Here is an 18,759-nt window from a genome sequence, read left to right as displayed (position 1 = left end):
TGTTCAGTGTCTCCTCTTGATTCAAGTTGAGAAATTTAAATCTCACATCCAGTTTTGTTTTGTTTTTAATCCAAAATTATTCTGCTGTGATTCTGAAGATTCTTCAAGGAAGCGTCTTGCCGAATAATTGGTTTTTTTTTTTAAAAAAGGATCGAAACAAACACACCAGCTGCGTAAAGAGATTTAAAGATTTATTGTTTACTTTAGCAAGTAGATTTAATTATAACATACTAGGCAAGATGATAACATCTCTCTGTTCAGCTTTGAAGAGCCGCGGTGGAACAACAGCAGAGATTATGAGAAAGCCCACTTTAAGCCAGTTAAATTTATGTATTGCTTATTATTTAGCACGTAATGATGGCTCTGATATTTTGTATTTATTCTGCTGGTTAACTTATTAGGCATATATGATGACAAGGAAATCAGACTATCTGCCTTTGTCTTTAGAAATGTCTACTTGTCAAGATGATAGGTAAGACCCTGGTAACCAATTACTTATGATGGAAAGGCTAAGAACCCCTTCCTCTAATATCTTTATTGTCAAGGTTCCAACTAATGAATTCAACCAATTTAGCACTCGGAGACTTGAAAGTTCCTGAAAGAACTTATTTCATTGAGTACATCATTTCGACATGAATGAAAACAAAACCAACTCTTAACTATTAATTAAAAAATAACTACCTCCGTCCCCCATTGTCACGGGTCACATTGTCCAATTAGGTGTTCTGGCATTTTCCTGGTAACTCGTCTCAGTCTCTGACCAGCACCTATTGAGATAATCTTGGTTCCCACTACACCAAGGGTCTACAACCCATGGCTCTGGAGCTGCATGTGGCTCTTTTATCCCTCTGCTGTCAGAGGTAATCTTGGTTCCCACTACACCAAGGGTCTACAACCCATGGCTCTGGAGCTGCATGTGGCTCTTTTATCCCTCTGCTTTTATCCCTCAGACATATCACAGCAATAGCCCTATCGTCGATCGTCTCCACAATTAATAGGACTTTCAGATAGGTCAGATAGAGGAAAAAGGATGCCCACTAGGAGGAGACTCTATTGTGGGGGGAATCGGACTTCCGGTTGACAGAGAAAAAAAGACGCCCTGATAGGAGGAGAGTCTGATGAGGAAACCAGACTTCCGGTCGGCTTCAGAATTGAACGAGGTGCTACCGGTTAGGACCTTTGTGGCTCTTTGAGTGTTTAAGGTTGCCGATCCCTGCACTAGATGATGCATTGTTATTGTCTGGTCTGACATTCCAAACATCTCATACTTATGTAGCAGCTGAGAAATGGGTAGATGACTGTGGCAGGCCTGGTCCGTTTCAAAGTTGACATTTATATTAAGTTAAAACCTAAAAGCAGATAGGCCTTGATGCTTAGTAACCTGCTAGTGTACAATAATGGTCAAGAATGCTTATAAAAGCAAAGTAATTATTACTTGCTCAAGTGAAATCCCAGACATATCACAGCAATAGCACTTAGGCTTATATACAACTTAACAGTGCTTTACAGCCCTCTCTAAGCGGTTTACAGAGTCAGTATATTGCCCCCAACATTATGTCCTCATTTTACCAACCTCGGAAAGATGGAAGGCTGAAACAACCTTGAGCTGGTCAGAATCGAACTGCTGGCAGTCGGCAGTCAGCAGAATTAGGCTGCAATACTGCATTCTCACCAATGCGTCACCACGGCTTAGATTTGGAAAAAGAGGAAAACTGGCAACTTGGTTGCTAAACAATTCAGTCATAAAGTCATGAGACTGCACTTGACTTACCAATAGCAATAGCAGTTAGACTTATCTACACCTTCACAGTGCTTTACAGCCCTCTCTTAGCAGTTTGCAGGGCCAGCAAATTGCCCTTAACAATCTGGGTCCTCATTTTACCAACCTCAGAAGGATGGAAGGCTGAGTCAACTTTGAACCTGGTGAAGTTTGAACTGCCAATTTGCAGGCAGCCGGCACTCAGCAGAAGTAGCCTGCAGTACTACACTCTTAACTACTGTGCCACCATGGCTCTCATGACATGTTAAGCAAATCAACACAGATCATGAAGTGGAACACCGCGTGACAATGACTTCTGACTTCTTGCCGATTTCTCCATTTTGCTTCTCCGAAGCTGGCTGTGAAGATTGAAAAATGATGATCCTGTAACCTTAGGAAGCGATGATGCTCATAAATGTGTGCTGGTTGCAACTCACCCCAATTGTAATAAAAGAGAAAATGACAATTAGATTTAAAAAAAGCTGGATATTAAAGTTTCTTGACCATGTGGAACAGGGCAAGGATTAATTGCTCTAGTTGCCTCACCAAGCTAAAACAAAGGAACCAGGATATTGGTACAAATACTCCCTTTTGAGGGGCAATCGAGTAAGTTGAATGAATGTCCTGCCACAGTAGGGGAGACTGTGTACGAGGCCTACGTGACACAGGAAAGAGGTGTATGTGACACAGGAAGGCAATGTACTTTGGGTTGATCGATATGCTGGCTAAAGAGTATAAAAGGCTGTAAACAACTGCCTTTCGGGGTTCAGATTTTGCTAGACCTATCGGTGCTGAACCTTGCGCAATAAACCTTTCCCTCTGACAAAGAAATGCAGATCTCATTTCTGCAACAGTAATCATGTGACTTTGGGGATCTGACAGCCACAAGTTTGAGGACCGATCCAAAATCTCCTTTTTCAGCATTGCCATAAGTTGCAGCATTCACCAAGTCATTTTTCAATCTTCACAGCCAGCTTCAGACAAGCAAAATCATCAGATTACCTCATTCACCAGCTTCATATAATTTAACAATGTTTAATTTTATTCAACATATAATGTCAACTAGAATTCTAAAAATTAAACAATCTGTTAAATTAAGCAATGTTAAAAATTAATTTCCATCTTTTACTATTGTTTACTGTTATTTTAATTAAATTTATTTTAATTAAATTAAATAAAATTTTAATTTAATATTTAAATTAAACTTTAAATATTAAACTTAATATTTCCTGGCAAAGGGCAGTGCAGTGGTGCAGCTTCAACAGCAGTGAGTAGGGTGGCGGTGATGGGGCAGAGCAGTGGCGGCAGATGGTGGCGGCAGCAGGGAAGTGACGGTAGCGCTTGACAAATAGTCCCAGTTTCTCTTGTGGTTCTTAGGAAAATTAATTGCCCACCCCGCTATATATACTTGTTCAATGTTGATAAATCAACAAGATAAACACAGATATACAGTATTAACTTCTTTTTTAAAAAAAAAAACAGCACTGATTAAAGATAAAGTATATGCTAAGGCCTTACATCCTAGACAAGACGATCATTAATTTTGCGTGTTACCAATAACCACAGAGAGAAGAGACATAAATTAAACACATTGACCCTGGCACTTCTCCATTATGGCACTCCACATGCAGAAGGCAAAATGGAGCCCAACAGAGATATATCTTTTCAAAAGTGTCTGTCTATAAACCACATACGAATAAGAGGATATCTCAATTGCAGCCTGCATTTCCCTTCCCTCCTCAGGATCACTGTGCTGTGACAATGCTTGCAACCAGAGGTGGGTTCCTACCAGTTCGCACCAGTTCGGTAGAATCGGTTCGTCAAATCTACCGAACCGGTTAAAAGCGGTTCCACCAGTGGACCTGGAAAGCAGGCCACACCTACAGAAGAGGTTCCAAAATTTTTTGAAACCCACCACTCTCACACACACACGCACACACACACACACGCACACACACACACAGACAGACTCAGAGAGAGAAAGAAAGAGAAAGAAAGAAAGGAAGAAAGAAAGAAAGAAAGAAAAAAGAAAAAAAGAAAAAGTGAGAGAGAGGTGAAAGAAAAAAAGGAAAAAGGGACAGAGAGACAAAAGGAAGGAGAGAGAGAGAGAGAGAACACATGGCCGGCAAGCCACTCCTACCAGGTCACATGGCTGGCAAGCCACCCCCACAAAGGAGGCCACACCCACAAAGGAGGCCACACCCACAGAGTAGGTTCGAAAATTTTTTGAAACCCACCACTGCTTGCAACCAATATAAAAAGTGGGGGAAATGGTTACAAACCACATTGAAGATGCAATATGACTTCTCTTTTTGATGAACACAATCTGGAAAGAATGGCTACGGGAAAGTTCTGCTTTTCTTGTTGGGTAACTGCTAGCAAGAAAGAGGAACTTTGAAGTATAGGCATACTCCCAAGATACAGATGACTAAAAGGAACTAGAAAACAGATTTTAAAAGCTATCTGGGTAAAATACAACCTAGCTTGCATACTTTTCATAAAACTTTTCCAACTAAAAGCTCAAGCTGGACGTGACCAATAGTGCCTGGAACAAGACTTGAAAGAACAAAGAGTTAGCATCCAAAATGCAAGCAGGAAACATTGAGGATGTGAGATTTCATCACAAAAACATAATGGCACTGATTAGGTTATGTTACTTAACCCTCAGGCTGTGGGCTGCCAACCTCAAGTGGTGAAAGAAAATAACTTTTTTTTTGTAGGACCTAAAAAGATATAAATCATTAAGAGAAACCAGGAAATGCAACGTAAGCAAAACCATCAAGAACAAAAAAAAAAAAAAACCAGCTTTTAACAGGAAGACAAGAGAAAAGGGAGCACAACTAGCCACACATCTTCAAACACTCAAGATTGAGAAACACTGCTCTGGAAGCATTTATTGGAAATGACAGAGCATCAAGCTGAGAATAAGAGCAAAATACAAAGTAGGGTTACAAAGCTGAACCAGTCTCACCCCAAAAACAATCCTCTAGAGCAGGGCTGTCAAACTCGCGGCCCATGGGAGGGAGGGATCATGCACTGGCCACGCCCATGCCCAGTTTAGCAAAGGGGAGGAAGTCACCGCCATGATGATGCAAGTTTGACACTCCTGAACTAGACCAATGCTTTTCAAACTTGACAACTTTAAGATGTGTGGCCTTCAATTCCCAGAAATGTGCTGGCTGGGGAATTCTGTAAGTTTATTTATTTATTTATTAAAGGTATATACGGCCCACCTTGTTGTCCAAGGCGACTCTTGATTTGGAGTTCATACATCTTAAAGTTGCCAAATCTGGAAAGAATAAAAAACTGGGGATACAAAAGGGAAATCTTGCCGAATTCATTTCTTCCTTCCTGTCCAACTCAATTTCTCACACTTTTCAGAGAACTATTCGCTTCTTTTCTTAACTAATCCAGTACAGCTTATTTCATTCTCAAGGCTTCATATCCTCCTTCCTCTTATGTAACAAGTAGTTTGCAGCAAATAGCAATAGCAATAGCAGTTAGACTTATATACCGCTTCATAGGGCTTTCAGCCCTCTCTAAGCGGTTTACAGAGTCAGCATATTGCCCCCAACAACAATCCGGGTCCTCATTTTACCCACCTCGGAAGGATGGAAGGCTGAGTCAACCCTGAGCCGGTGAGATTTGAACAGCCGAACTGCAGAACTGCAGTCAGCTGAAGTAGCCTGCAGTGCTGCATTTAACCACTGCGCCATCTCGGCTCAAAATAACCAAGCCCTTCTTGATCCAATGTTATACAATGATTTGTTGCCAAGACACTTCCAATCCAACACAAACATCCAGAGCCCTCGGGCGCAAAGAACACATGCTACCCTGGGAAAGCGAATTGTGATGAGAGCTAGATTGAGAATAAGCACAACTGTTTCAACTGGCTCAAATAAGTCAGAAGAGCTTTTGTATCTTGGTGGTACACAATGTTGTTAGTTCCATTTGGGATTAGCTAAGGTCCTTTTATAGCCAAAGTTGATATAGTGGTATATAAAGGTACTCACAAGGTGGACCAAGCCAAATTTATTGGTATTGATCAGTATTATTTGTGTGTATTTCAGTTACAATCCAATTAGTCTTGGATGTCAAATTGTTATCCTAGAAAATTTATATGTTGTGAAATTAAAGAATTTTTAGCATGTCTTCTGACTGCAGTCTGTAGAACACATCCACGGACATCAACTAGCAGTGAGAAGACATGATGAAGATTCTTTAATTTCATAACATATAGACAGATTTAACCATAATTTCAATTGGGAAAAGGTGACCATCCTAGACCAAGTCAAGTCGAAAAAGGTTAGGGAATTTCTAACTCTGCAGCAATCAATAGACACATAGACATTATCAACATCTGTAGACTATGCAAAAGAGATTATCACCGAGCCCAAAAAAGAACAAAAAGACCCATACATTTCTCCACCGGCAATCAACACCCATATCAGCATAGATCAACTCCAAGGTTAATCTCAGAGCAACAATCAAGTAAACAATACCCTAATCAAGAAACTGCTTTAGAGCGGATAGCAAACAGCAAAGACTCTCTAAGACACACACACACACACACACACAAACACAAACACAGACACCACTCACAGGGCCAGGCACCAGAATACAAAACTGATAGAAAACTGCACTCCTTACTAGCATTGATGATGTTACCTAGTTTGGTTAATGAAACGTCTGCAAGGAAACGAGCAAGTTCAGAGAGCATTAAGGCCTCCCTTATTTCTTTGTGCTAAACAATAAAGAATAACTTAATATGTTATTAACAAACAATTTATAAATACACAATGCAGTTGGACTGAGGCTAAATAAACTGCTAGATAAATTGGACCATTTCAACATAATGAGCCAGATAATAGTGAAGAGAAATCCTCTCCTGTCAATAAGAGAATCACAATTCACAATCAAGGGCTGGAGAAAGTATTTTATTTATTTTTTATTTATCTATTTCGTGAAGTATGAATTAGGTAGCAGATATAAGTACAGACATGATTATGTTTACTGTATTTTTCGGAGTATAAGATGCACCTTTCTCCCAAAAAGAGAGGGTGAAAATCTGGGTGCGTCTTATCCTCCAAATGTAGCCGCCTGGGTCGTCTGAAAAAGGGGCAGGTGAAGCAGGCAGAGATCGCGGTGCAGAGATCGCGGTGGCTAGAAAGGAGAGATGTTTTGCTTTCAGGGCTCCCGCTCGGCTTGGCTCCCGGGGAGGCTTAGGCGGTGGCGGAGGTGGCAGTGGCTCCTCACATTGCTGGGGAATGAAGTCATTGTGGCCATTGTCACCCCTGAGCTGCCTGCCGAGTCTCTGAGGCACCTTTCGCTTGCAGGAGGAGGAGGAGGCGGGCGAGGGTGGAGTATACAAAAGCCTCTAGGTAATTGAGAAAGAAAGCCGCGCTTGGAACTGCTGAAAACTGCCACCCGAAAAGCACGGCTTTCTTTCCCACTTACTCAGAGGTTTTGGTTTAATGAGGTGCTGCTTTACGCCGCCCTCCTCCTCCTCCTGCAAACAAAAGGTGCTTCAGAGATGCTAGATTTCTCAGGGCGCTAGATCGGGAATTTAAAAACCTGGAATGGGGTCCACAGAGAACCTTTGCCTGGGGTGCCCCTTGCCCAAACTAAACACACTGAGGTGTGAATTGTAAAAGTAGACTTTATTCTGTACAAGGAGATCTCTCCTAAACCTTGCCCACCAGCCAGTGCTCACATTGTGGTTTTATGCAGTATTTATCACAGCAAAGCAAACGTCACAAGACATTTCAAAACAACAGCTGCTTATGCAATGCTGTGGAACAGCCAAAAAAATTAACGTAAAAAGACCTTAACTACAATTCATAACAAATGTTTGTTTTTTAATACTTGAAGCCTGAAGTAACTGAACGTAACTTTATTGAATAACTACAACATAGGAACAGAACACGAACAGGGAACTGAGCCCGCCTGACAGCTATTTATACTTGACAGCTGTCAGGCGGGTAACCAATCGGCGACGCGTATTTCTCCCGCCGGCCGGAAGCCGCGCCAGAGCCAATCAGCAGCCTTGGGCTTTGGTTGCGGCTGCCGGCTGCGTCGGGAGGACGCAACATTTGTAACCTGTGTTGATCTATTCGTAAGATAGCTATCTCATCAGTAAACTTATTTCAGCAAGTTATATTTAGCTATGATAATTCCTTTTTCTTTTTTGTCTATGCCTTGTACAGCCATATGTTTGGGGTTCCATTTTGCTAGCTAAGATCTCTGTCTTGTCCCAAAACTGGAATTAAGATTTTATTGGAGATTTGGGCCTTTTCTTTCAGTATCATAGTGTTTGAAATATTGTTCTAGTGGATTTTAAACCAATAATCTTTCATCTTGTTTTGGTATCTTTTCTTATTTTAAAATTTATTTTAAAATTAATCTTGAACCTTGTTTCTCCGGAGGCTCATTAGAAAGTTTAATTTCCATAATGTTTTTTTTTACTCATCTCTTTTCTTTGCCACACCACTAACTCAATATTCTGAGATCAGAGCCTGCTTCCTTCCCTGTTCCCTCCCACCAACCAAATTAACACCCACATCCTCCTAACTGAATTGCAAAAGTTTTCATTGTGCAGAACCTTCTGTCTTTTATCTTGTAGATTAACACTGCTCTAGGCTCAAACCACCTTTTTTAGACTTTTGTTTTCAATTCGATGTTATCTACATGATAGTTGTCTTTTCAGATAATCAGTATTGTTGCTGATGGTTTGATTCTGGAGTTTGCTTGCAAATTGGTCTATGCACTTTTGAGAAGAAGACTGCATCCTTGGGTTTTGCCTGGGGTGCTGAATCCCTGTAGTAAGTTATGAGGAGATATAACCAGGAATATTACAAATTAGAACTAAAATGGAGGCACAGAACCAAACACTACTTTGGTTCAAAGGAGAGGAAGCCATAATCAGAGGAAACCAGATACCAAACTTACATTTAATCACAAAAGGAAACATACTACAAAGATTAGGAATAACAAAACAGAAGGGAAGCCCTGAAACTGCCAGAAACCACCATTAGAAACAACAAAGGCATAGATTCCAATCTATACAAAAAGGCAAATATTACTCATGATCATTTACATAAGCTATACAAAGGTAGACATTTACTCACAAATACCCACAAGGAAAACTCCCTTCCCTTCTTTTGATGAAATTAGCCCCAGGACAAGATACCAGGCAAGATACCAGGTCAAGTTTGAACATCCCTAGGGGTTTTTTTCTAAAGGGTTAGGGGTGCAAGGGTCTTGTAACATGACAGCTTTAAGACTTGAGTGCTTCAAATGCTAGAGTTTCTGAGACAACATGGAAGATGCATACGTAAGGAACATGGCTGCCTGAGTTTATCGCTCCGGTTTTCTGAGGAAAAAATGCCTAAAAAGGTATGGGTTGAGGACTGAACCAGAATGATTAGAATGCAAGAACAATATAGAGGGGATTCGGTGAGGCAGCTCATGGAGGACAATATTGCTTCTGGAAGAGCTGTTCTCAGAAAACGCTACCAATCCTGCAACTATCCCGCCAGCTCCGGTCGCCATCTTACCGGCTCCATTTGTCACAACTGCCATTTGGGGTGCCGACCTGGCTCTGTCGTGTCGGGGGGGACCACTGGTTCATCGCTGTTCCATCTGTCTCCGGCCGCTGTTCCATCTGCTTTGGTCTGTTTTGGTCATCGCAGCTGGCCCCGCTGTGTTGGGGCAGCTGCCGACCTGCCGCCACCCCGCCTCTCCAGTCGCCTGCTCCAGTCGCCGCGGCCGCTACACTATCTGCTTGAGCTGCCGCGGCTTGGCCTGCTGCTCAGAGGAGACCGCCGTCCTGCCGACCGCTGTTTCATTCGCTCCTGCCGTCGACCTTCCCCTGCTGCCTCAGGGGGCAGCCAACTTGCCGCTGTTTCACCCACCCAGCCACCGTGACCGCCATCCCATCGCCGCCCGCCCAGCTTTGCCACTTCAGGGGGGGTGCTGGGTCATGCCGCTGTGCCTGCCCCACTGCCCATCCAGCCGTGGAGCTGGAGAAGCCTGTGTTGGTGTGACTTGGGACTGGGTGGCTGGCCTTTCTGCCACCGCCATTCCATCTTGGATACAGCTCCCCCTCCCTCCCTCCTCTTCTTTCTTCATTGTGGCACTGGCTTTGGACACCGTTACCACTGGTCGCTTCGATCAGTGTGGGCCTTTCTTTCGTCGTCGCCCCAGGAGGACAGGGTCGAAGAGGCTGGGGAACTTGCTCCTTTCAACCAGCACCAGCCTTTCCAGTCCCCTCAGACTTTACCACCTTTTCCAAGACTGCGTGGGGGAAGAGTGAGGAGTTTTTCTCTCCCCCCCACAAACCTGTTACCACCTCAGCCACCTCAGACTGGGCTGACCTAAGAATCTGCGTTTGAACTTGTGTGTTGAGTGTATGATAGTACGATTGTGAGAATGAATGCCCACTTTTAAATTAATTAGTTAATTATTTTTACTGCTGTTTTGTATTTTAACGTTTATCGTGGGGTGTGTTTGTGTGGAATGCCTGTTGAGTGAAAGTGATAGGTCAAATCTAAATAGGTGATAGGTCAAATCTAAAAATTTAAAATTTTTAAATTTTTTTATTTTTATTTTTATTTTGTTTGTTTTTTCTTTTCTTGTTCTGTGTAAGCCGCCCGGAGTCCTCCAGGATTGGGCAGCCTATAAATCTAATAAATGAATGAAATGAATGAATGAAGACTGGATCAAGAGACAAGAACCCAAAATCGAAGCAATCACTGAAAATAGAGGAAACCTTTGTAACCCATAACTCACACAAAAACTTCAAAGAGGAGCTTTCAGGCAGCTGGCTTTGTATAATCTTTCTTCTACCACCAGTGACGACTCCCAGCTGGGAAACGAACCAGGAAATTTCTTCCATCAGCCCAATGGAACATACTGTAGAAAATAGTAAAGTGTTGTTTTTGCATCAGTCACATCTGACCGGCCTTTACGAATGTGCACTCAGAAGTTGATGTGGCTGAAAGCACTAAGAAAAGGGTAAAAAGTAAACTGATAGGAAGCTTCTGCAGTTCCAAGGATGCCTGGTTCAACCACAATAGCTTGTAGAAAGGTATGCAGAGTAAAAATCTTATCTTCTTGGGTTTATACAAAAAGATGATTGTATTTTGTCCCTGACATTCAGAAGGTGCTTTTTTCAAGAGGCAACTGGACTTTCTGGTTTATTCCTTGAAAGATGTTTCGCTTCTCATCCAAAAAGCTTCTCCAGCTTTGAAGAAGCTTCTTGGGTGAGAAGCAAAATGTCTTCAAAGAAAAAACAGAAAGTCCAGTTGCCTCTTGAAAAAAAGCACCTTTGGGATAACCATGACTAGGATAATTGAGAATCTCCATAGACATGGTTTCTTATTTCTTTATTCTAATTTTTGACAGAACATCATGCATCTTTAAAAAACAGGGGAAGATTAAGCAGCAGCATTCAACATTGATATACAGTGTGTTTGTGTGTGTCTGTGTGTCTGTGTGTCTGTGTAAGATAAAGCTGGATAAGCATGACTTTGAAATCATCTACTGTCACTGTGCATGCAAGACAAGAAGATTAGGAGCAAAAAAGAAAATTGGGGATGGCACATTAGACCAGTGAAAGCTTGGTCAGTGAAGGCCAGGTAATTTAGCTTCTAAAAGAGCATCTGTCAGAGCTATACCTCAAATTACTCTATAGTCAATTGCTAGTTAAACAGAAGCTTATGCTAAGATTCTGTTGAAAGAAATGTCCTTTTGGGTTCAGCTCCAAGTGGGGAAGAAGACACTGGAGACATGGAGGCTGCTTGGAAAGATGGTTTATTGTTAGACAGGGCCACATGGCTTGAGCCCTGACCAGAAAAGGTGATCACATGTTTCAATGTTGATGGAGAAGAAGAGAAGGGCTGAGGAAGGGGCTTGCTAGGCTTTTATACCCTGTTCAGTCCCACCTCTCTGTTTCCTGTTCCTGTGTAAGAAATGTATTCTGACGGGTTGTCAGACTCCCATGGTGCCATGCAGGGGGCTACTCTCTAGGCTGTGATGAGTTCTCAGTTGCCTTGTGGTCAGTTGAGTAATATCCCTTCCCCCTACAGCTGCAGTGAGGAGAAGTCTTTATTATGTAAAGTGGGCTAGCCTGGCCATCTTAATGGCCCATTAGCTGGGGATGGGCAGAAAGCTGTAGGCAACTATTCTGTCTTTTGAAACAGGTTTCTTTTCACATCCAGAGAAATATTCTGCCTTTTCAATATTTCCTAGGATATTTCATTTTTCTGGGAGAGGGCTGGATGATAACTTCCCACAATTCAACAACCAGCAACCCAGACCACATAAACATAAGCTTGCCGACAGGTGTTAACTAAAGATAAAAATCAGCACAAGTGTGAAAGGATGTGGTAAGAAAACAGTTCTAGAAAACGTTGCAAGTGTGCCTGTTACTGGAACAAAGAGGAAGGTAGCGTGACATTCAGCTTTAAAGCTATGGGCAAAGTATCCCATGAGGGGTTCAGAAATGAGCAAAAGTTCACCATCAGCATGCTATAAATACGATCCCTAAATATTAAAATGACCAATTTAGAGATCTTGCCAAGAGTATTAGGTGCCAGAACATGCTACCTGGGAGTGTGTGCGCAGCCAGTACACCCAGGAAGTGGTACATAACCAATGAGTAAAGTAATCTTGTACTTCCTTTCTGCAAACAGTATAAAAATCTGATGTAAACCTGACTCTCGCCTCTCTTCTTTTTGCTGAAAGCGTTCAGCAGACGCGCCTCATCTGTGCAGAAATAAAATGTTTGAATTCCACTTTCTTCCACTCAGCGTGAATAATTAGCCCACAGCACTGGATAAACAAACTACAAAAGGGGTCCAGGCCATCAGGGAATTTAGGGAATTAATAGAACATGGGTTCTGTGTAGCTTTGTGGAAAAGGAGGCTGCTTGGACAAAATTGCAGGTACTTGTGCTGTTTTCTTTCCTTCCAACCAGAGCTTCCCCCCTCCCTCTGAGGCAGAGTGGGAAAATACTATAAAATGTAGAAGTTAATTTGCTTATATGTTGCAACTTGCTTATAGGAAAGAGACCTTGCTTAACGTAACCAATAATGACCTACGCACTAGATAATTTCTGTAACGGAACATATGGGATGTGCAAGGGATGTGGACCAAAAGTAACAGATGGTGTAAGATAAGACCCATATAGGGAACTGTAGCAAATTCATCAGTTATTGAACTTCTCTTTTGTTGGACTTCTCCTTTCGCTATGTTTTGCACTGATAAAAAGCTAAGGAAGCATAACGCCCAGGCGGTGCTGGCTTTGCGAAATATATAAAAGCAACATCTTGCGCGTAGCCCGGGGGTTCAGAATTTGCCATGTTAATGCTCTGAACCGTTGTGCAAATAAACTTGACTTCTCCAACCCTTTGTGGTCTTGTGTCCTGAATTGGTAACGAGATTGGCTGCAACACCTCCACCCAGGTGCCAGCACGGCAGAATTGCCAATAAAGCAGCAATTTGGTACAGGTGTGGGAGGAGAGCTGTGGAATCATCAGCAAATGGAGTACACCAGCCAAATGAAAGAAGGCATGTATTTTTTTCAGGAGTGGATGGTCCAAAAGAGAAGAATTTAGCAAGATAAAGGGCAGTGTAAAAAAAAAAAGGTGTTAGAGCTTTACTTTAACAGAAAAAAAGAAAAGAAATCTTGGAGAGAGGGGACTTAAGACAGAAAAGACCCAAGAAAGAAACATTGATGTAGCCAAGTAATAGGGTAGAGCGGAGGCTGTCCAACCTTGGCCACTTTAAGACTTGTGGACTTCAACTCCCAGTATTCCCTAGTGGGAATCAATACTAAAATAAGTTACAAGACTCATAGAATAATGTGATCTAAAAATAGCTTACGTATTGTGACAAATTCCTAAATTTCTGGAATGGAGCAACAGTGCCCCCTAAACTTTTCAACAAGTTCATTCCATGATGGGAAACCCCTATAGATAGAATTCAGTTTTTGTTTTCCAAAAGAGATTTTTCTCTTACAATTCTAATTATTACAATGGCATAATTGTTGGAAACTTGACTGTACCTTTATCGTTCCACTAAAGGTTACTAGGAAGAAAAACTGATTCATTAGATTCTTTCTGATTTGCTGACTACACCCAGGACATTAACAATGGGGCACTTTGTTTGATTACTCAAAGCAATGTATTTTCCATATTTTATAAAATTGAAGAGAATTAAAACAAGAGACTTGCCTATCAACACCCAAGCGAAAGGCATAGATTTTTCCGTCTGCAACTGTCATCTCTACAATGAACAATAAATATGCCCAAAGTGTATTTACGGAAGTCTCAAGGAACTAGTTTAACTAGGCTAACTGTATTTATTTTTATTTGAATTTTGATCATCTGCTTCTTCTTAACTTCATGGGTTTTGCTTCCAAGGAGGTCAAGGAGAAAAGCTCCATTCTTGAGATCCTAGATGTGTGTTATAATGTCACACACGGAGTGCAACACTGCTTTGTCTTTGTGACAAACACAGTGCATGTTGCAAATACCTCAGATTACTCCTAAGCATTTTTTTAAATACATTTTGCTTCTTCTGGACAAGCAATATCAGTTCTAGAACAGTGAGATATGTGTGTGTGTGTGAAAATATATTGCAAAAGTGCATTATAGCTTCTTTAAATTATCTTAGTCTAAGACAATGCTTTTTAACCTTGGCAACTGAGACAAGAAGGCACTTTCCATATTTTAATCTTGGTTTTCAACACAGACTGTTCTCAACCTGTTTTGAATAATCTCCAAAAGTTACTGCAGAATGTTAGCAAATGTGAGCTGTGTCATAATTTTAAAAATATGAAAAGACTTCATGTCCTGGATGTTTCAAATATGAAGGTGACACAAGCAGGTAATTGTGTGCATTCTTACCTACTTTGTAATTCTTGTTTATCATAGCCTTTCCCGATTACAGCTGGAACATTCTTAATCACAAATATTTTTTTATACTCCTTATAACCATAGCAGGGCCTTTCTCTCACAGTAGCACTGATGACGAGGTTGTAACTTGTCAGCATCCTGTTTGATTGCATGTTCTATAGTTGTGGGCCAGCTGCCTGCAGAGCGTGGGCCCAAAGCAGCCACTGGCGAAAGGCTCAGGTTGGAAGCCACAGAAAAAGCCAGGCTGGGATGGCGGCAGCGGTGGAGGTGCCCTGGCTCCGTAATGAGAGCTGAGCCATGCATCGTGAGGCTGGGAGGCGGGTGAGAGAGAGCGGAACAGCCGCTTGCGCAACCTCCCTCTCCAGCTGTGCAGAGCACCATTCACTGGCATTTGGAAGGCGCCAAGGCGCGGTGAGGCAGGTGGGAATAGACAAGAAATATTAATACTTCCCTAAGGATAGGAATTCCCTAGATCCCTATCATTTATCAGTAATAGGTACTTGTTTTGCACTTTTTAATGACCCTTGATATGATTTCTTTCTTCCTTAAAAGAAATGGTACAAATTATACTGGAACATGTGTGGCAAAATGCTATAAGGGAAGGGCACAGGAAGCAAGCTGTGGATGTAAGATAAAGACTGCGAAACTATGGAAACTTCTCTTTTTGTAATTTTCCAAATGTACTTTTTATTTGTGACCTCTCAAAAACATGTACTTCTCCTTTTGACATGACATGCGTATGTCGCGTCTGGAAACGCCCCACACAAGCTGCTTATCTCATGTGTGAAGACGCCCTACCCACATTGTATAGAAACGCCTCACAAAAGCTTAGTTTGAAGAAAAGTATAAAGCTACTATCTTGGGCAGAGCCAAGACAGTTCAGATCTTTGGTGTGTTAGCACTCTGAACTCGATGCATCAATAAACCTGTTTCTCTTGCACCTTCATGATCTCACGTCCCGTTTTTATCGAGCATTGAGGCAAAGGCCCCAATCTGCTGCAACAGCAGGAGCTGGGTGGTGGCAAACAGGTGCTCATGCGGCTTGGCGATACCCCTGGTCAGTGTATGGCACTGTGCCTGGCTGCAAAGGGGGTTTGCTGGGTGGCTGCTCGTGAGTGTGGTCGCTTCATGGCTGTTGTGCTGCTGCGACAGCGCAACACAGCATTTGCCCATGAGGCTGTGCCAGGCTCTTTGGGAGCCCGCTCACAAGAGAGCAGCCGCATGGCAACCCTCCTCTTCAGCTGGGCACAGCGCTGCTCACCAACCTAACGGTATCCCAAAGGCACCAAGCAACGCCATCACCTTTGCCACCCCCGAGGTTCCCACGGCTTGCCACCTCCAGGATACTGCTAGGTTGGTGAGCGGCGCTCTTCCTGGCCTGAGGTGGGAGGTTGTCCAGGGGGCTTATATACGGAGGCGCTTATATTTTTCCCCACCAGAAAAATGTGGCATGGCTGTATTATGAGGACATGTCGTATTTTCAGGGAAGCACGCTAATTGTCTTATACAAGTAACGCTCAATTTATGACCACAATTAAGCACAAGATTTATGTTGTTAAGTGAAAAAATTGTGAGTTTTGCCCCATTTTATGACTTTTCTTGCCAAAGTTGTTAAGTGAAACATCACAGTTGTTAAGTTAGTAACACGGTTGTTAAGTGAATCTGGTTTCCCCATTTCCATTTTATCATATAAAGGCAGTTCATAGCTCAACTATTTAAATATCTGATGAACACTCATATGCAACAGCAAAACATGTCTAGGTTTATGTAACATATCAATTATGAGTTTGTAATAGCTTTATTCATTCAATATACTCTGTTTTAGGTATTTTTTTATTCTTCAGTTACACTCTGAATAAGAAGAGATGAAACTTTCTGACTTTTTGTTTACTGATCTTTCAAAACACAGGGTGAGGAAAATTCTTCTTGATGTATAGGGATTTATTTGGAGATATAATACCTTTACTTAGCAAATCTTGAAATATCAGTCTAAAACACAAGCAATGATCTCTTCATCCCACATCTCAACATTTATCTATAAGCAAATCCATAAAATAACATTTTCATCTTGATGCCGAAAGTCTATTAAGGGCTGCCAGAAACAACAATTTATCAAATAAATCAACTTTCTATTCCTTATTTTTATTTCTAACAATTTTAATTTTTAGCCAATTTAAATAATAGAACTTGAATTATTTTCTTTTTTATTTGAACCCATTCTCATAAGATTCCAAACTTTAAGTAAATTATTTTGTGAGTACAATATATAAGCATTATTCAGGTCACTCTCTTGGTTTATTATTTGTAATTCCCTCTTGAGTTTTAAAGCTTCAACCATTTTCTTTTGTTATGTCCAAAGACACATCTTTTTCCATGTCATTTTGTAGATGTCATTTGTAGATCCACTTTTAATGTCAATTCTCTATCTTATCAGGTAAAATGTGTTGCTCTTCTTCCAAAGCAACTTTTCGACACATTCTATCCATAGAAGCAAACTTCACTATTGATTCCATTGATATTAATTTCTGATCACATTTTTCAAAAGCATCCTTCAGTATTTCCAATGTTATATTATTTTGTATGAGTGGCTAACCAGGTTTGTGTATTCTTCTCCTTTAATTAAAAATGTAGTTCCCTTTAGTGTCCAATTTTTAAAATTACTTATCTCTATTATGTCTTAGAATAAGAAATGTTCAAAATAACTCTACTTTCCCATGGAAGGGATTCTTTATGGTTAATCCATTTATAACGTTCTAAAAATCAAAATCTTAACAAACCTTTTGCTGTTTGTTGCATTTTTAAAGCTCTTAAGCTTGTAGTTAATTTTTTCTTCGGTTCGGGATTAAAGGCAGATTCATTCGGTGTTTTCACACTTAGTCCAACAATAACTAAATAATAACTGAAAAGTAGTTCACAAAAATTTTCTGAATAAGATTAGAAAAAGAAATTTGTGAACTTGGTGCCTTGTTAATGGCACCAACTGAGGATCGAGCAAGATGGCTCTTTTCCCATTTTTTTTAAAGTAATACATAAAATGTATATTAGTGTACCACATTAAAATGACAAGTACAGTTCAGTATTGACATTACATGCAATTAAGGATAGTCTCATTGTCTTCAGTATGAAAGATGTAATCCACAAGGAAATCTTTCATTGAATCCATTTGAAAAAAGTAAACATTGTGATAGAAAACACCATGCTCTTTCTTTTCCCATTTCTTATTGCTCAAAACCTGTGGAATGGAAAGCATTGCCCTGTGATATCCCCGCAAAGAATAACTGGAGTACTTGTCGGTGATTTCCCTTCTTTTCTTTACCTGGGAAGATTTAAAGGGCAGTTGTACTCACCAGCTCTTCGTTCTTTATCACAAAAAGGGAAAATATATAAAGGCGTAATTTCCAAATTTCATCACAACATCTAGAAATAAATTGATCAAACCTTAAGGATTTCCAAAGGAAAAAAGAAAGAAATTGCAGATTGAAAAATGTGAGGTCCTTGGTGTTCTCTGAGTTGATGTTAGGTCTGCAAGAAAGCAAGCTCAGAGAGCAATGAGGACCTCATAGTTCAACCCTGAGCTGCAAATATTCTCTTCTTTCCCCCATTCATGTTTATGACCATTGCTGTGTCCTAGCATCAAGTGATTCCCCTTTTGAGATCTTCTGACAAACAAAGTCAACGGGGAGTCAGATTCACTTAACAAATGGGTTACTAATGAAGAGGAATAGTAATAAGGATACAAACTTGTTGGTTTTAGTAAAAACATTTGTTTTCTGTAACACACATATATTATGCCTTGTATTTGTAAGGTATCTGGCAAATGTCAGATCCTTGCCATTTGAACTCTTATGAATCTGCAACCTATGGGCATAGAACCTATCCCGGAATGGAGCTGTAAAGAGCTGTAAAACTGACACCTTTGATATGTCCCCCTTCTGCCTGAGAAAGTATCTCACCTTTGATCTGTGCCCTTCACAACAGGGGGCCAAATGGCCAATCCTGGGAACAGAGGAAAGAGATAGTGCTGATAAGGCTAGTGAGGAGTATTGTAAAGCCAGGATGTTATTCTATGATGTTCTCTAA

The sequence above is a fragment of the Thamnophis sirtalis genome, unplaced genomic scaffold (assembly GCF_051295495.1).
Source record: "Thamnophis sirtalis isolate CommonGarterSnake01/CBP01778 unplaced genomic scaffold, rThaSir2_p1.2 scaffold_9, whole genome shotgun sequence".
NCBI lineage: Eukaryota > Metazoa > Chordata > Lepidosauria > Squamata > Natricidae > Thamnophis > Thamnophis sirtalis.
This window is presented reverse-complemented; position numbering follows the sequence as displayed.